Source organism: Balaenoptera borealis, assembly GCF_965194805.1.
Source record: "Balaenoptera borealis genome assembly, chromosome: 20".
Classification (NCBI taxonomy): Eukaryota; Metazoa; Chordata; class Mammalia; order Artiodactyla; family Balaenopteridae; genus Balaenoptera; species Balaenoptera borealis.
This window is the reverse complement of record NC_138879.1, coordinates 3,027,143-3,043,918: the sequence shown is the minus strand read 5'-3', so window position 1 is coordinate 3,043,918 and position 16,776 is coordinate 3,027,143. Positions and strand designations below refer to the sequence as shown.

General features: G+C 38.7%; 1 protein-coding gene across 2 annotated transcripts in view; it reads right to left on the bottom strand.

The window, feature by feature from the left end:
* The window catches only part of KCNJ16 (potassium inwardly rectifying channel subfamily J member 16), a 162,027-nt gene that overhangs the window by 127,922 nt on the left and 17,329 nt on the right, over positions 1-16,776 (bottom strand). For both annotated transcript variants that reach the window (XR_014238129.1, XM_082370484.1), the window contains exon 2: positions 5,281-5,452. The gene's annotated coding sequence lies outside the window, so the exon portion shown is untranslated. The remainder of the gene's footprint in view (positions 1-5,280; positions 5,453-16,776) is intronic.

Sequence of the window (16,776 nt, the reverse complement as noted above, 5' to 3'; positions counted from 1 at the left end):
TAATAGGTCTAGGATAGGGCCCAGGAGTCTATATTTTTAATAAGTTCACCCAAGTGATTATCAGACAGATGGTCTTGGGATTAAAAAAAAAACAAACTTTGAGAAACATTGAAAAGACCCAAAAGATAGAATATTATAAAGACTTCTCTGATGTCACTTGTTGAAAATAATTTCACTTTCATTGGACTACATGAAGCATCTTGATTAGACCTGAAAAGGAGTGGTATTATTGCAGACAGAAGCCTCAACTAGCACCCTGATTCCAGCACCGTCTAGTTCTGTGGCCTTGGGAAATCACCTCACTTCTCTGTGATACCCCTTTCTAACACAGAATGGAGCATATAATGGTACCCAGGTAATAACTTTGTTTTCACCTGTGAGAAGTACTTGGCCCAGGTTCTGGCTCACAGTAAATAATCACACATTCGCTACTATTGTATTTCTTACCATGGTTCCTAGACGCACAGTGACCTTTTTTTATGTCTTTGGATGCTGGTCCCAGCCTCTCTTTTCACCCCCTGGCAAGCATCAGGTTTATGTGCAAACATGGCCTTTCTCTTTAATAGATCATCAGTTCCTTAAAAGCAGTGACCACGTTCAGAGAGTGAACATTAAAAAAAAAAAGGCTCAATAACTATGCTACTTTCTTCTGCTTATTATTACCCCATCTAACTCTCTGAACTGAGCAAATGTTCAATAAATATTTTGAATGGGTTAATTCAGAAGTTTCATAGGGGGAAGGGAAGGGGAGGGGAGAGGAGGGGAAGGAAGGGAAGGGGAGGGGAGGGAAGGGGAGGGGAGAGGTGGGGAAGGAAGGGACGGGGAGGGGAGGGAAGGGGAGGGGAGGGGAGGGAAGGGGAGGGAAGGAGTGGGAGTGTGGGATTAGCAGATGAAAATTAGTACAGATAGGATGGATGAACAACAGGGTCCTACTGTATAGCACAGGGAACTGTATTCACTATCCTGTGACAAACCGTAATGGAAAAGAATATGAAAAAGAATACATATATATGTATATATATATCTATATCTATATATAACTGAGTCACTTTGCTGTACAGCAGAAATTAACACAACATTGTAAATCAGCTATACTGCAATAAAATGAAGAAAAAAAAGAAGTTTCATGAAAACGAGCTTAGACTTCAGTGTCTTCTGAGCAAGTTAAAATCAGAGTACACATTAGAGAATCTTAAACTCTATGCATCATGGCTATTCTGCAGGCGAACCTATTGCTCTTGTATGATTACTTTTCACAAGATGACAATAAAGCTCAGAGAGAGGAAGTGCTCCGTTTTCCACAGTCAAATCGTGGCAGAGCTGGGACTGGATCACAGGTCTCTAGACTCTGGTCCTAGAACTACATCAAGTGTACCTCTGCCACGATCGCTACCAGAGCTTTCCAACCAGGATTTCAAAAATAGAAAAGAAAAATCAGTAAAAGTTCTCTGAAGACGTTCATAGAACAGGATGTACACGTTTACTATTTTTGAGTAACTAACCGAGTTCCGGTATAGGTAAGCTATGGATTCCCTATAAACACGCCTTCCTAGAAGAGTACATAAAGCTGAGTGCACAGAATACAGCTTAAAAACTAAGGATGTGTCTGCGAAGAGTCCCAGAGCCAGGCCCTTAACTCTTTTGAAAGTCAGACTGCATGTCTATAGAGGAGCATATGTTTAGCCTTGACATGCTGTGTCCGACTTTTATAGCAGTACAGGAATTAGACTGAGAGAAAAGGGGCCCTTGAGCTGGCAAACAAACAAACAAAATGACTCTATGTCTAGAAACGGGTTTCATACTCCAAAGCCCTCTGTCCATCCAGGATATCTTGTGTCTGTAACGTCAAAACTCATATGAGAAAAGAATGTAGACAAAGCCCAGAAATCTGGCCGCTGCTTAGTTCCTATTTGCAGCTATGATAACGCATATCTGTGTGATTAAAACAAATGTTTGAGAAATCTCAGTGAGATCTCATTGATCAGAGACTACTGAGCAAATATTAACAGCAGAACGTGATGAAATAGTCCTATAAACAAGACTTCAAAATTATTGATTTAATCCCTCACAGTTACCCAGTTTTCATCCATACAAGACAATATTGAATATCCAGCCAAATTCCCTTTTAATTATCTTTAAAAATCAAACATTTCACACGTCCTCAAGTGTTTATTCTACCACCTCACATATTTTTACCTAGACTTTCTTTATAGCATGCCTATTTTTTTTAACATTTTAGCTTTATCCAATATTCTCATTTATTTTGTCCTTTTTTAACATGCTATAACAATTCTCTAATATTACAACCTTTGCTACTGCACTGTTGCTTCTTCCACCAAAGACCACTGTGGATCATGACATCCTTCAACACAGATATCAGCACTGAGAGTCTGTTGTAAACATACGCATCTTGCCTTTTTCCCCCCATAGCTCTGTCCTGGATAAGAGTAAAGGAGAAAGTTTGAAAAAATCAACACCCTTATCTCTTCTGGAATAAGCAATATTTATCATCTCGAGCCTTTAGGAAGATTTTCCAGGAAATATGAACCATCACATTGACTCTCCTCATTAGAACTCCACAAGGAAGAGGAAGCCCCTCAAGACCTATTGAATTATTGAATGGGAAAAAGACTACACTCACTGGCAAAGAGTTTTTTTCTCATTCATTCAACAATTTTTTGATTACCCTTTATGCACAAACCCCTGTGTTTATAAAACTTAAATTCTTTGAGTGATATATCTGCCAGAGTCCTGCAAGAAAAAAAAAAATGGCATGCTCAATTTATGGTAATTTGAGGAAGATTTAATACAGGAATTATTAGCAAAGCTGTGGGGAGCATTCAGAGAAATCACATACACACAAGTACACACAATCAAGGCAGCACCCCAGGGCTAGGGACATCCAAATTGTTATCTGTGCCTAAGTGGATGAGGGAAGAGAGCAGTTCCTGAATCCTGATGGGAGGGTCCTGTAGAGACTGCGCCACGTGAGGATGACCTGGGGGTGGGGACGGAGCTCTCAGAGAGGCCCAGGCAGCCCAAGCAGATCCTACAGGGAGGGGAATAAATGATCGAGCAATGGACCTGGCTCTTCTTCCCTCCTCAGTCCTGCTGCGGCCTCCCGTTGGCTGAACTCAACGGGCACTCAAAGGGCTTGATAGAATCCACAATGGTCAACCTCCCAGCGCCTGGAGCGAGGTGAATGGTGATGGAGAATGACTGCAGGAGGGAAATCACACCATCACTGGTCCCAGTGGCAACCCTCATTGTAACGACCTAACTTCATTGACGTTAAGATGATCTTCATCTTGTTTTAGAGGAGAAAAGCGAGGTCGGATACCCAGGTTTGGCTAAGTAGAATATTCTGTGTATTTTCTACTTTGCAGGAATGTGACATATTCTATTCCTGTATGCCTATTTGCTAGTTTTTGTTGTCAGGTCTGTTGAAAAGGTAGGAAGGTTGACGCCTAAATTCCGTAGTCTACAAATTGAACAAATGCTCTGATGTGTACATTTAACATCTAGAGACCTGATAATGAATGGTGTGGTGGACAGACTCTAAGGCAGCCTCATGACCCTTGCTTTCGAGTGTTCACGCCTTTGTGAAATCCGCTCCTATGGAGTGCGGCGGTAACTGTAACCTGCTTCGATCCACAGAAACTGCAGACGACGCTGTCTCTCCTGTGATGATGTTAAACAGTTACGTGCAAAGGTGATGATGTCACTGCCATGATTATATTACTTTATATAAAACTGCCCTGCCAGCAGTCTCAGGCAGAAGACTTTCTCTTTTGATGGCTTCCAAGGAAGAAGCTGTTGTGAGAAGGCCTGAGGAGAGGGCCACATGACAAAGAACCGTGGCAATCTCCTGGAGCTGAGGGCAGCCCTAGCAAACAGCCGGCAAGAAGCAAAGAACCTGGGTTCTACAACCACAGAGATGATCCTGCCAGCGCACTGGGTTTGGTAGCAGATCCACCCCGGTCAAGCCTCCAGATGAGGACCCGGCTCTGACCAACACCTCGACTGCAGCTTTCCAGACACCCCCGCTAAGCCAAGCCCAGATTCCTGCCCCACAGAGCCTGTGGGATAATAAATGTGCACTGCTCTCAGCCACAGAGCTTGTGGTCATTTGTTATGCAGTCATAGAAAACAAATACAAATAGGTATTTCATTTTTCTGTATTGTGTTATTCAATAACTCCTTAGAATACTCTCCCAAACTCCCTACAACTTGGGTCTTGTGGCTCAGTCATTATTTTAGTCAACATCTGTGCGGGATTTACCATTTACAAACTAGTCTCATAAGTACTAAATCAACAGTTCATTAAGATAAGCTGTTGCGATTAGTCTCAGATAAGAGATAGGACGCTAAATCTGCGAGGTCTGAACGGACTTACCCAAGGATAACCAACTAGTAGATGACACATTGTGGCTTTGGTCTCAGGACCTTGACGACAAATCCCAGGTTACTCCACTCCACCACGTTGCCTTCCTTAATTTAGTCTTAGATAATTAAAACATAGTGGCAAATGAGCCACACTTTCTACCCTTCCAAGGGCCAGTTATATTTATTTTGTCTCCTATGATGGCAAAACACCTTTCCTTTACCTCAAAAATGCATATGTAAGGGGCTTCCCTGGTGGCGCAGTGGTTGAGAATCTGCCTACCAATGCAGGGGACACAGGTTCAAGCCCTGGTCTGGGAAGATCCCACATGCCGCGGAGCAACTAGGCCCGCGAGCCACAACTACTGAGCCTGCGCTCCGCAACAAGAGAGGCCGCGATAGTGAGAGGCCCGTGCACCGCGATGAAGAGTGGCCCCCACTTGCCGCAACTAGAGAAAGCCCTCGCACAGAAACGAAGACCCAACACAGCCAAAAATTAAAAAAAAAAAAAAAAATGCGTATGTTACTGGCCCCAATACACGCTAGTAGAAAAAAAATCTCACGGAAAAAGGATTAAAAGGCCGCCTACGATCACGGCTCAGTAGCAGCACCCTTATCTAAAATCAGGTTATGAATTGCAGATAGGAGTGTTATTATCATCAGCAGCAAAGGCATAAAACCAACATTAAAAACATCTTTTACAAGGTCTACCCAGGCTTAATTAATTCCTTCAATAGCTAGGGTGGGGGGGGAAAGGCTTTGGCAAAACACTTTATGATTAAGGCCCAGACTCTAAACCTTATTAGTAACCAAAGGAGATGGCAAAATTAGCTAATAGATTTTTTTTTAATTGTTCTCTGTTGAAAGAAATATTTGGAAGTGATGGAAAGGACTTACAATTTATCTCTTTGTGAATGGCCAACGGTGGAATTCTAGCTGTGAGGTCTGTTGCTGGTTTGATCCAAAGGCCAGCTAATGGGGCACACGGCAATCCCTTCTGAGATGGAGCAGAGCATTTTCTATAGTGGAGATCAAAGGCAGTAGCGCAACGAGTCATCAAAGTGGGCACCTGTAATAATATAAATGATGATTAAAGTGGTCCCACCCTGCATTTCCCATGAGTCAATGTGAAGAGCTGTCATGGGACGCTCTCCCCCATGCTGGTCTCTTTACTTAAACCTGTCAGTATCATTGAAGCTGTGGGAGCTTAAGAATCATTTTATAACAAATAAAGGATTGTTTCATGTTGGCCAAACATTTAATAGGCTTCTAGAAAATATCCTGTTTTAGTTCAGCTCAGAATTTGGCCCAAGATGAGAGGATTTTGTTTGATTGTTGGTTGCTTATTTTTCTGAACCTACATTTTAAATGACAGCAGGTTTGGAAATAAATGTGATTCAACCTTGGAAGGCTCTTGCTATGTGTCTGTGTGTCTTTTATCAGGGCCCTTGATTAGAAGGAAAAGAGAAAGGAGTCCTTTTTGTTCCATCTCGCCCTGTTATTATATTCATTATGAATCTTTCCCTTTCTTTCCGCCAATTAGGACCTGTCCCAATATGGCGGGACCTCCAGAGTACTAGCGCTGCCTTGCATGTGTGACTCTTTCCAGAAATCGCTTGGGTTGAAATTCAATCCCCCCCCCTCCTTTTTTTAAAGAAGAAAACACAGTTCGACTGAATTCCAAAGCATTTATATTTAGAGTTTTCATGACTCAAGGACCTATTATCAAGAGAAAATGAGAACGATTCTATTCTCACCTTTACCTAAACAAACAGGCTCATTGGGTGCCAAGATATTTGAAAGACTTATTGGTTGTCCTACAGAGAAGCCTCTTATCACAGTGTCAGTTCAGAAGGATAAAGCAGAGTTGGACAGTCTAGGCTTGGATTCTAGTCCTAACTCCACCATGTACTAGCTCTACAGGTGTCGATGTATTAAGTAACCTCTGTAAGTCTATTTCCTAGTCTATACCAGAGTCATAAATAATCATGGCTTCTTGCGGCAATGGAAAGGGTTGAATGGATTGTCTGCGAGGCCCCAGCCCACCATCTGGAACATGGGGAGTCATTTAAAAGTGCTATTATTTCAGGACTGATTACTGAATAGTTTTCTCTGGTTGCCTTCTTCAGTTAGTTGTTCCATCCACTTGATTTGCCCTCAGTCTTGTTTGATTGGCTCCACACCAAACATGTTCAAGTTCTACCTACATAGAACCAAAGATGTGAAGAGCTGAAAAAGTACCTGTTTATTCTGGTCATAAATTTGCTTTGGAACTTAGGTTTATCTGTATCGATCTCACTACATATACCTTCAAAATAATATTGAGGATTGCTATCAGGGTAGAGGAGCAATTTGGTAGACAATTTTGTTCATTCTTAAAGAGTGGCTCTACAAAGCATGTGGGTCATAAAGCATTCAGTGCACGTTTGCTCATGAAATGAGTAAATAACTGAAATGATGACACTTAATTAATAATTATGGTGACCAGTACATTAAATCTTTCGTTAAAAGTATTCTGCAATTAATCATTTACATTTACATTCCCTAGCCTTCTTTTTGTTTTTAATTTTATTACTCAAAGATCAACAAATTGGCAATCCAAAGATATTTTTGCTATTTCTGTTGAAATCTGGGGAAAGTTGCCATCTGTATCATACTGCTTCTTCTAATGAATGCACTTCTTATACCTTTCCATTCATGCAGATCTTCTTTATTATCTTTCAACCACGTTTAAAATTTTGCTCTCACACATTATTCTATTTACTCTTGCGAACTTGATATTTTTTTGCCTAAATTGTAAAATATTGTTTGTTAAATATACTTTTTATTCTGAAATAATTTTAGACTTACCGAAAAGTTGCAAAGATAGTACAGAGAGTTCCCATACACCCTTCACCCAGTATGTTTCTCCTAATGCTATCACCTTACATTTCTGTGGTACATTGGTCAAAACTAAGAAACCAACATTGGAACATCACCATTGACTAAACTCCAGACTTTATTCAGATTTCAGCAGGCTTCTTTTTTTTTTTTTATTATTAACGTTCTTGTTCTGTTCCAAGATCTTATCCAGGATACCATATTGCATTTAGTTGTCATGTCCCCTTACATAATATAAAGATCGTAAGTATTCGTACATAATATACATAATAAATGTGTGTTAAATTTTGCCATGTGTTTTATCTCTATGAATTGATACAATCAGGTGATTTTTCTTCTTTAGCTGTTGATATGGTAGGTTGCATTGATTGATTTTCTAATATTTAACTAGCATTGTGTAACTGGAATAAACCCCTCTGGGCCATAGTGCATATTCTTAACATATATTTTGCTGGATTCAAGTTTTGCTGGATTCAAGTTGCTTATACTTTGTTTAGAAATTTTACAGCTAAGTTTATATGAGATATTGTCTGTAGCTTTTTTCTTTTGTAATGTCTTTCTCTAGTTGTGATATCAAGGTAATTTTGCCCTCATTCAGTGAGTTGGAAAGTACTTCTTCATCTTCTATTTTCTGGAAGAGGTTGTAAAGAATTGTGCTAACTCTTCTTTAATTGTTTGAGAGACCTCTAAATATTGGACTGACCTGGATCTTGGTCACAGAGCCTTGATTCCTTTCTACCTACATTCTGCTCTTAGGAAATTTAATTTTTGTTCCTTTTAAAATACCTTTCAACTGCCAATAAATCCCAAATTTATAACTCCCAACTCAGATTGCTCTACTGAGCTCCAAACTTATATACAATTGCCCTTCAGTATTGGTGGAGGATTGGCTCCAGAAGCCTCCAAAGATACCAAAATCCATGATGCTCAAGTTCATTATGTAAAATGGAGTAGTATTTACATATAACTTATGCACCTCTTCCTGTATACTTTAAATCGTGTCTAGATAACTTAGAATACCTAATGCGATGTAAAAGCTATATAAATGGTTGCTGGCATGTGGCAAATTCAAGTTTTGCTTTTTGGAACATTCTGGAATTTTTTTGAAAAAATATTTTTGATCTGCAGTTGGTTGAATGCACAGATGCAGTACCGATGGATACAGAAGGCCCACTGTATACAACTTTCCCCTTTGATATCTCCACTACAACTAGAATAGAACTCTTAATCCCTGTCTACTCCATTCTGATAGCCTATTCCTCCCCCGATGAGAAAATAACCATCTCTGTAAAACCACCCTATTCTCATTGGACTAAGCCAAAATTGTCTGAGGAGTTCTTTCATACCATCGCACACTGTATTCAGTATACTACATAATTACTACATAATTCTGTTGATTCTACCTTCAGAATACATCTTGAAATCTGTCCTTTTCATAATCTCTACCGTGACCAGCCTAGTCTAAGCTGCTAACATTTGTTGCCAGCTGGTCTCTCTCTTGCTACGCTCCCCAAACCAAATGATTCTTTATTCACATCGCAGCCAGAGTGACATCTTTAAAGGATAAATTAGACCCTCCTTTTGAATAACATTCCATTACACGTAGAATAAATCAGAACTTCTGAACCACAGTGCAACATATTTTCATAAACAGGAGGCTGGCCTCATTTTCAGCTAGTCCCTAGGTTAGGTTCCTGTATTCATCTGTTAGGGCTCCCCTAACAAAATACCATGGACTGGGTAGCTTAAACAACAGAAATTTATCTTCTCACAGTTCTGGAGGCTGGAAGTGGAAGATCAAAGTGTCAGCAGGTTGGGTTTCTTCCTGCCGTGCAGACTGCTACGTTCTCACTGTGTCCTCATGGAACCTTTTCTGTGTCCACATGGAGACAGAGAGATCTCTGGTGTCGTTTCTCTTCTTAGAAGGACAGTCCTATCAGATTAGGGACCCACCTTTATGACCTCAGTTAACTTTAATTTCCTCTTGAAAAGCCCCATCTCCAAATACAGTCACATTGAGGGTTAGGGCTTCAACGTATGACATCTTTTTTTTGTTGGGGAGTGGGAGGGAAGTACTTAACTCCGTCCATAGCAGTACCTAATCTCACTCTCTAGAATCTAGACATACAGGCTCTCTTCTACACATAAAGGACACCAAGCTCATGTCTGTCTTAAGGCCGTTATTGCAATTCCCTTCATCTGGAATGGTCTGCCCCTAAGTCCAAATGTTTGGATGATTCTTATCTTTTATGTCTCAACTCAAATGTGACCTCCTCGGAGAGTAATGTCTTAATAACCCAATCTAAAATCTCCTCTACACCCTGGCCATCACTTTCCATCCCATTTCTCGTTAATTTTCTTTATAGAACTTATCACTATCTAAATCATCTTTTTCTGTTTACTGGTTTATCTTCTCACAGCCTCTCTCCCCTTACCTGACACTAGAACAGAAGCTCCACGAGGGCAGAGAACTGTTTCTATGGTTTGCTGCTATATTTTTGGTTCTCAGGACACTTCCTGGTACATAGCAAATGACTAAAAATATTTGTTGGCTGTTTTTTTAAATTAATTTTTATTGGAGTATAGTTGATTTACAATGTTGTGTTAGTTTCAGGTGTACAGCAAAGTGAATCACTTACACATATACGTATATCCACTCTTTCTTAGATTCTATTCCCATATAGGTCATTACAAAGTATTGAATAGAGTTCCCTGTGCTATAGAGTAGGTTCTTATTAGTTATCTATTTTATATATAGTAGTGTGTATATGTCAATCCCAATCACCCAATTTATCCTTCCCCCCACCTTTCCCCCTTTGGTAACCATAAGTTTGTTTTCTACATCTGTGACTCTATTTCTCCTTTGCAAATAGGCCCATTTGTACCATTTTTTAAAATTCCACATATAAGCGATATCATATTTGTTGACTGTCGAGGGAATGAATTTGGTTTAGCCAATGCTGGCAGATTGCATGGGACCTATTCAATGGGGGAGTCCTAGTGTGCTTGGTGGTTTTTTAAAGTTTCAAGAGATAAACCGTAGGTAAGAAGCTCTGTCCTTTTCTCATATTGTCAAAAGAACTGGCCACAATCACCTCATAATTTGATGATTATGAAGGAGACATTTAAGGACTTGGATTCTTATGCCCTAGAACCCAGGGTAAAAAGACAGCAATACTAACCACCAAAGTCCCCTCTAGTCTCTCAGGTCAGCTATGAGTGTAAATGAGACAAAGGTTTGTTTCTTCGTTTCTAACTTATCACCCAGGAAGTGCCCAATGGATGTTGGTGTCCATGTATACAATCTATATGGTGCCAGTGAAAGAAGAAAAGAAGGGAAATATAAGCATGCACCCTATATTTTCAAAAAGAAATAGCATTTCTTACCTACACACAGTTTCTCCTACTGTGAATTTTATGGTTAATAACCCACACATTTCAACATACTTGGCCTTGTTAGTGCTCTTCTAACATGTGTCTTCCCTTTGCAGACGATATAGTTATTAACGAATGAAATTAGCTCCAAGTTATAGTGATGGGCGTTCAATTTTGTCCAATTAGAGATTCACAGGGAATTTACACGTGCACATTTCAAAGTTATCAAATATTCAGGGGCTTGTAAAGAGCACAGAACTCCATTTAGGCTGACGTCAGGAAATAGTCTTAGGTCTATGACAGAGTTATTTTTCTCACTTGCCATGATGGAGCCTAGCTTTTAAGAGACCACCTACATAAGCACTTTGGTACAAATTTCAATGCTTTCTTGAAAATATGTGATCAGAGACATGGAGGGAAGGTGTAATAACTTTACTGGATGGTTATTTTCAGGTTATCAGTCTCCTGAATCATGCAAGTCTAAAAGGAATTTCAATTTGTGGAGATTTCAGTAAAGAGATAACATTCAGAAACATCTGCTTCAGTAAGTCAATTCTCCCAAATTTAGAAAGCCCAAATAATTAATCTGCGGGCTGAATTCTATGTTCACATATTTTTTATTGCAAATGTCAACTAAATATGCCACTTGAGAGATTACAAAGAAGGCAACTTGGCCCAGAGAAAGGTGCTGCGTTAAGTCAACATTCTTTCTCAGATTGAAACTTGGTCCGTGTTCCTGAGTAAAGCGCTGAGGACAACAGACGTCGTTGTGAGATCTCCTAAAATCAGGAGATGTTTTGCATGATACCTTCCCCCAAAGGGAATAATGGTTGGCCTCAGAGCCAGATTTTTCGAGGATGACTTTTTCCCACACATCATAAAAATGCAACCCCATTTTCTTACTTACCTTGAGTACCTTTCTGGTCGGATTCACGGCTTTGTTTTCAATACATTGCTTTCTTGACTACTTCTTTGAGCGAGCTATACCATATACCATGGTACAAAATACCATGCTATCGGTATATTGATCAGAATCAATATACCGATAGCATGGAAGGGAAGAAGAAATGTTGGGAGAGCAAAGATGGAAAACCTAGTCCAAGGGGGCACTTGTTGGGTAGCTCCTGGGGACAGCCGCACATAAGATTGTACCACCAACAAGTATATTTGAAAGCAGCGATATGATCACTCATGAAGCTAGCCCAGGAGCATAATCTTCCCATTTAAGATCTGAGAGTGATGGGTAGGAGGCAAGAAATGCTTTCTATCAATAATGAACAGGCAACCCACACATTAAAATCACTTTTCAAAACACACATGTCCTGCATATTGCAAGAGTTTTAAGACACAGAAGAAAATCATTTTTAAGCTTATCCTGTTTCTTTTAAAAGATCAAAGGGCATAGAAAATTGTACATGAAAGACACAAATTTTGTTATATAGATAGATGTATAAGGCTAAATATATATGTGTTTATACTCATTATATAGATATACATATACATAAGACTAAAGTAATATAGTGTGTACTCTGTATATATATAGGATACATTTATCTATATTTATCTTTATCTTTCTATCTATCTATCTATCTAATATCCTAGATAACATCTTAAGTCTTGGAAGTATTAAAGTTGTTTTATTTTTATTTTTTAAGATTTACAGCAGTGGTTCTCAACCAAGGGCAATTTGGCAATGTCTGGAAACATTTTTGGTTGCTATAATTAGCAGGGAGGGGGCTACTGGTATCTAGTGGGTAGGGGCCAAAGATGCTACTAAACACCCCACAATGTATAGGACATTCCCTCTCCCAGGAAAGAATTTTCTGACCCCAAATATCAATAGAGCCAAGGTTCAGAAAACCTGACAGAACCTATAAATTGGGCAGGCATACCAATGAACTCTTAAGACGTCTTAGGTCTGTGACTGAGTTTATTTGGGGGAAAATATCAGATACCAGCAGTTTAAAAAAGGACATTCTTCCCACCTCACTTTTCTAAGGAATCAGTCAATACATTCCAGTGTTTTCATTGCCACATCATAAAAGATATGCTTGTTTATTTCATTTCCTGGATGAGTGAAAATGAGCAAGTTGCAGCTTGCCTCAATAATTTCCAGAGGATCTCAGTAACTAGGACATTATACCCTGAGTCTGAGGAAAAATCGGCAAACGTTTCAGGAAATTTCCCTCTTTTGGCAAAACTGAAAGGCCACAAACAAATTCACTTTCAAATGGATATTTAAGGGCATTTTATGAGTCTTTTCGATGTCTCTCCAAGTCTTGCTGGAGTTGCTGTGTTGAAAAGCTGTAAATTTTAGTTGCAATAAAATAGACATTACTTTTAATTGTTTCCTCTCAGCATTATCACATATATGTAGATTTTTTTTTTTTTAAAGCAGCTTGGAAAATCAGCATTTACAGTTCCAAACAGCTTTCATACTGTCATCAGTCTATATTCTAAGGTGTTTCTGCATTGAAAGAAGATACATTAGTGGAGAAATATGAGGAAAGAAAAACTAAAAACTACCAGATGTTCTTGAAACCTCAGAACAGATCATTTGTATCCTTTGTAGCTTCACTGCTTCCAGGTATGATTATCCATGTGGAAAATCCAGAAGAGCTAGTCTCCAGCACTGAAGGTCAGCGTTAACCTCACTACCTCCAGGATAACTGAACATTGAGGCGTCATAAAGAACAGTTCTAGGAACTCATGCAATTTGATTTGCTTTTCCAAAATTAAAATTTGGATAATTAAAAAATATATAAACAGAACGTACCAATCCCTATAAATTATCATTAAAAAATTGAAAACTGGGGCTACTTGACTCTATCTGGGGACGCTGAACTTTTCATCATAAGCCAAATACTGCTGCGTACGATGCTTTGTAAATGGATAGTCCTCTGGCTGGGCTGATTCTTTTTGACAGTTCCCTTGGTTCCTTTTGGTACTCTACCCATCCGTGGTACATGTGAATTTGTACTTGATGTTAATGGTCTCACTGCACTTTTTATTTGATTGGCTCTGTACCAACAGAAACAGTATGAATGCTCCATCATCAGCCACTACAGTCACAAGAGCAGTGTTGAAGTAAGAATTCAATTGTAAACATGAGACAAGAAATTTCATTGCCAAAAGGGACTGGAAACTGGAGAAATGCAAGGATCCAAAACTACGAGACCTGGCATCACGTCTTCACTGCTTTCATTAAACAAGCAAACAAACTGCTAGAAGGAAATGTCATGAAATAAACAAACAGAGTACACAAATAATTGCTTATTTCTTTGGCATCCTCCCTTCTTTCTCTACCTATGTTTTATGATTAAAAGGGATACTTTGTTTCTTGTTTTCATCCTAAGCAATGTAGGTACAGATAATACGGTACTTTAAAATATGTGAAAAGTGCTTTACAATGAATGGTTTCTTTTTATGCAGATTTCAAAACAGGGCACCAAACCAGATTCTTTCGAGATTCAGGGCAAAGCCAGATTTACCATTAAAGGATAATAAAAATTTTTCATTACTGAAACATGAAGGAATATGAAAGTGAGTCTTCACGTTGGAATTTTCAAAAACAGAAAGATAATATTCACAGTTATTAATTTATTTCTATGGGCCTTTCCTATACAATTTGTATCTTGGTTACTGGTTTTAAACCAACTGAAAAATAACTAATAGAATAAATTTTGCAAAGCACCCATTAAGAACCCTTTATATCAGAGGCAAACAATCTAATAATGACTTTCTAACATGAACTCCATTCAAAGATATGTCTATTCGACCACTTATTCCACATGTGACCTAAAACATCTGCCTCAAAAAGTGTGTCTTTGGTTTCAAAGTACCAGATTCAATGTACGTGAATGGTTTATCCAAAACGCATTTTCACTCGTGGAAACGCAATCAAAATCACATATCATGAGCTATTTGGGGACCTGCCATTATTTCTGTATAAGCAAAATCGCATATTAATCTGACTTTGAAACACAGGACACTAATAAAGTCCTTTTCTGCCGGAACATGCTAAATAGAGGACAACAGATCAGGACTTAAACGTAGCAAATTGAAAAGAAAGATAAAACTTGTTGGGACTCATTTTATTGTATCAAAGACACTGGACAGAAGAATTCACCCACTTACTGAGTTGTAACAAGATAATTAGTGAAGCTACTTACAACAAGCCATACTGAGAAAAAATAATGAATGCAATATCAATATATATGTGGCAAGTGAAAATGAGAGCAGAGGAAAGAACACAGGTACACCAAAGTGCTGAGGTATCTTTGCTCATGCTACTCTAAAAAACATGTCAGGAGGACAAGCGTCCTTCATTTTCATTCAGTGATCATCCATTTTACTATATTTTCCATAATGGACTTTTATTAAGCATCTACTTTGTTTTAGGCACTTCTGAATAATCTGCCTCACTAAATTGTCATATCCTCCCTGCCAAGTAGTCATCTGTTTCATCACACAAACGCGGAAGCTAAGGACCAGGTAAAGGTAACAAGTTAAGTCTGAGGTGAGAAGCGCATGATTTTGTTCCTTCCACTGTTCCACAGCTACTCTCAAACAGGTTAACACTTACCTTGACAAGTCCTTTGTATGATTCCTGGAGGATAACAGCAGTTATTGAACGTATGAGTGCATGGAGAAAACTGTGACCCACAAATGAGTACCTTCTGGTGACTGACATTAACAAATTAAATATAAACCCAACGCATATAGATACCAATGTCAAGTGGAAGACAACCCTGGTGACCCCCCCAGATACTTTGGTTCCCAACATCTCTTTTATTTCTGTTAAAAATTTATTAACAGAAACTTTTCAGAAATTAAGAAATGAGAAAACAGATGTTTGGAGAGATTCAGAAATCTCTGGAAGATGAAGATGTTAATGATTTGTACCCAGGTTTGCTTTATTCCAAAGTCTTTTCTCTTCTTTCTACATCGCAGCCTCTGCCTCGTAAAACTGTAAGGGGAACACACTCACTCCTGGATGCTCTGCTCTGGCAAAGGCGCTCACTTGCATTCACAGAGCATCAATTATTTGGCCGTCTCCCTGGATCTTAGAAGCCTGCTCTTCCTCTGTCCACGCCACAGTATTTGTGTCTGCACCATGAAAATCCTACAAAACGTTCTCCCTTTTGTGGAAATTTTGAGCATTTCAACACCTAAACTCTATCTAATTGTAGGTGGGTTGACAGCATAGGATTATAAAATATTAAGAAGAAAATGAATTTCTTTGGGTTTACTCGTTATTTTTCTGTAGAATTGCTCTTTTAGGAAAAGAAATCTAGTTTAAAAAAAAAACCCTGGTCATTCTTTGAGAGTTCCCCATTATACATTTGGTGCTTGTTCTTTACCAAGAAATATCCATTAGGGCAATATAAATGGGACTAAATGTCCTCTATGAAAAGATTCTGGAGACAATATCACTGCTTCCTCAGGTTCATATCTTGAAAGACAATAACTTATGCCATTTGAAGCAAAACTGTCGTGAAAATTTTTCATTTTGTTGTCTTCCAAATGCTCAAGAGGTAAAGATGATCATCAAAAACAAAGTCTAGCCCATCAATGCATATAGCTATGGCTTAAAATTCTAACAAAAACAAATTTTATCACATTGGATAAGCTAATATTAATCTCATAAATATTCTTGATCGAAATCTAAATAAAAATAAAAAGGCTTCTAGAAAAAATCCACCCAGCATTAATAGCTCTTCTAAAACATTTTTAGTTTTTTCCATCTGGTCACTTCCAAGAAAAACTATTCAGTACTTCCAAGTAATGAAGAATCAAACTAGGTAAGTCCTACTCACAGAATTTCAGAAAGACTACCAGAGGGAATAAAAAATGCTCTTAAATTTCAAAGACACAAGTTTTTCTCCACCAACTCTGGCACATTTCATGACCTTATTCTGAGGTCATACAAGTAGATGGTCCACCAGAAAGCACGAGCACAATGGCTATGCAATGTCTCTAGCTTTTCATGACAAAATTGGCCGAAGTCAGCCTAATGTCAATAAGAAAGACTACTATTTTTGTATGGTTATTTGTCAATCATATCTACACTCTGTCACCTTGACAAGAACTAATGCCCAAGCAGTAAATTATTTCCCTTCTCATCCGTATATTTTA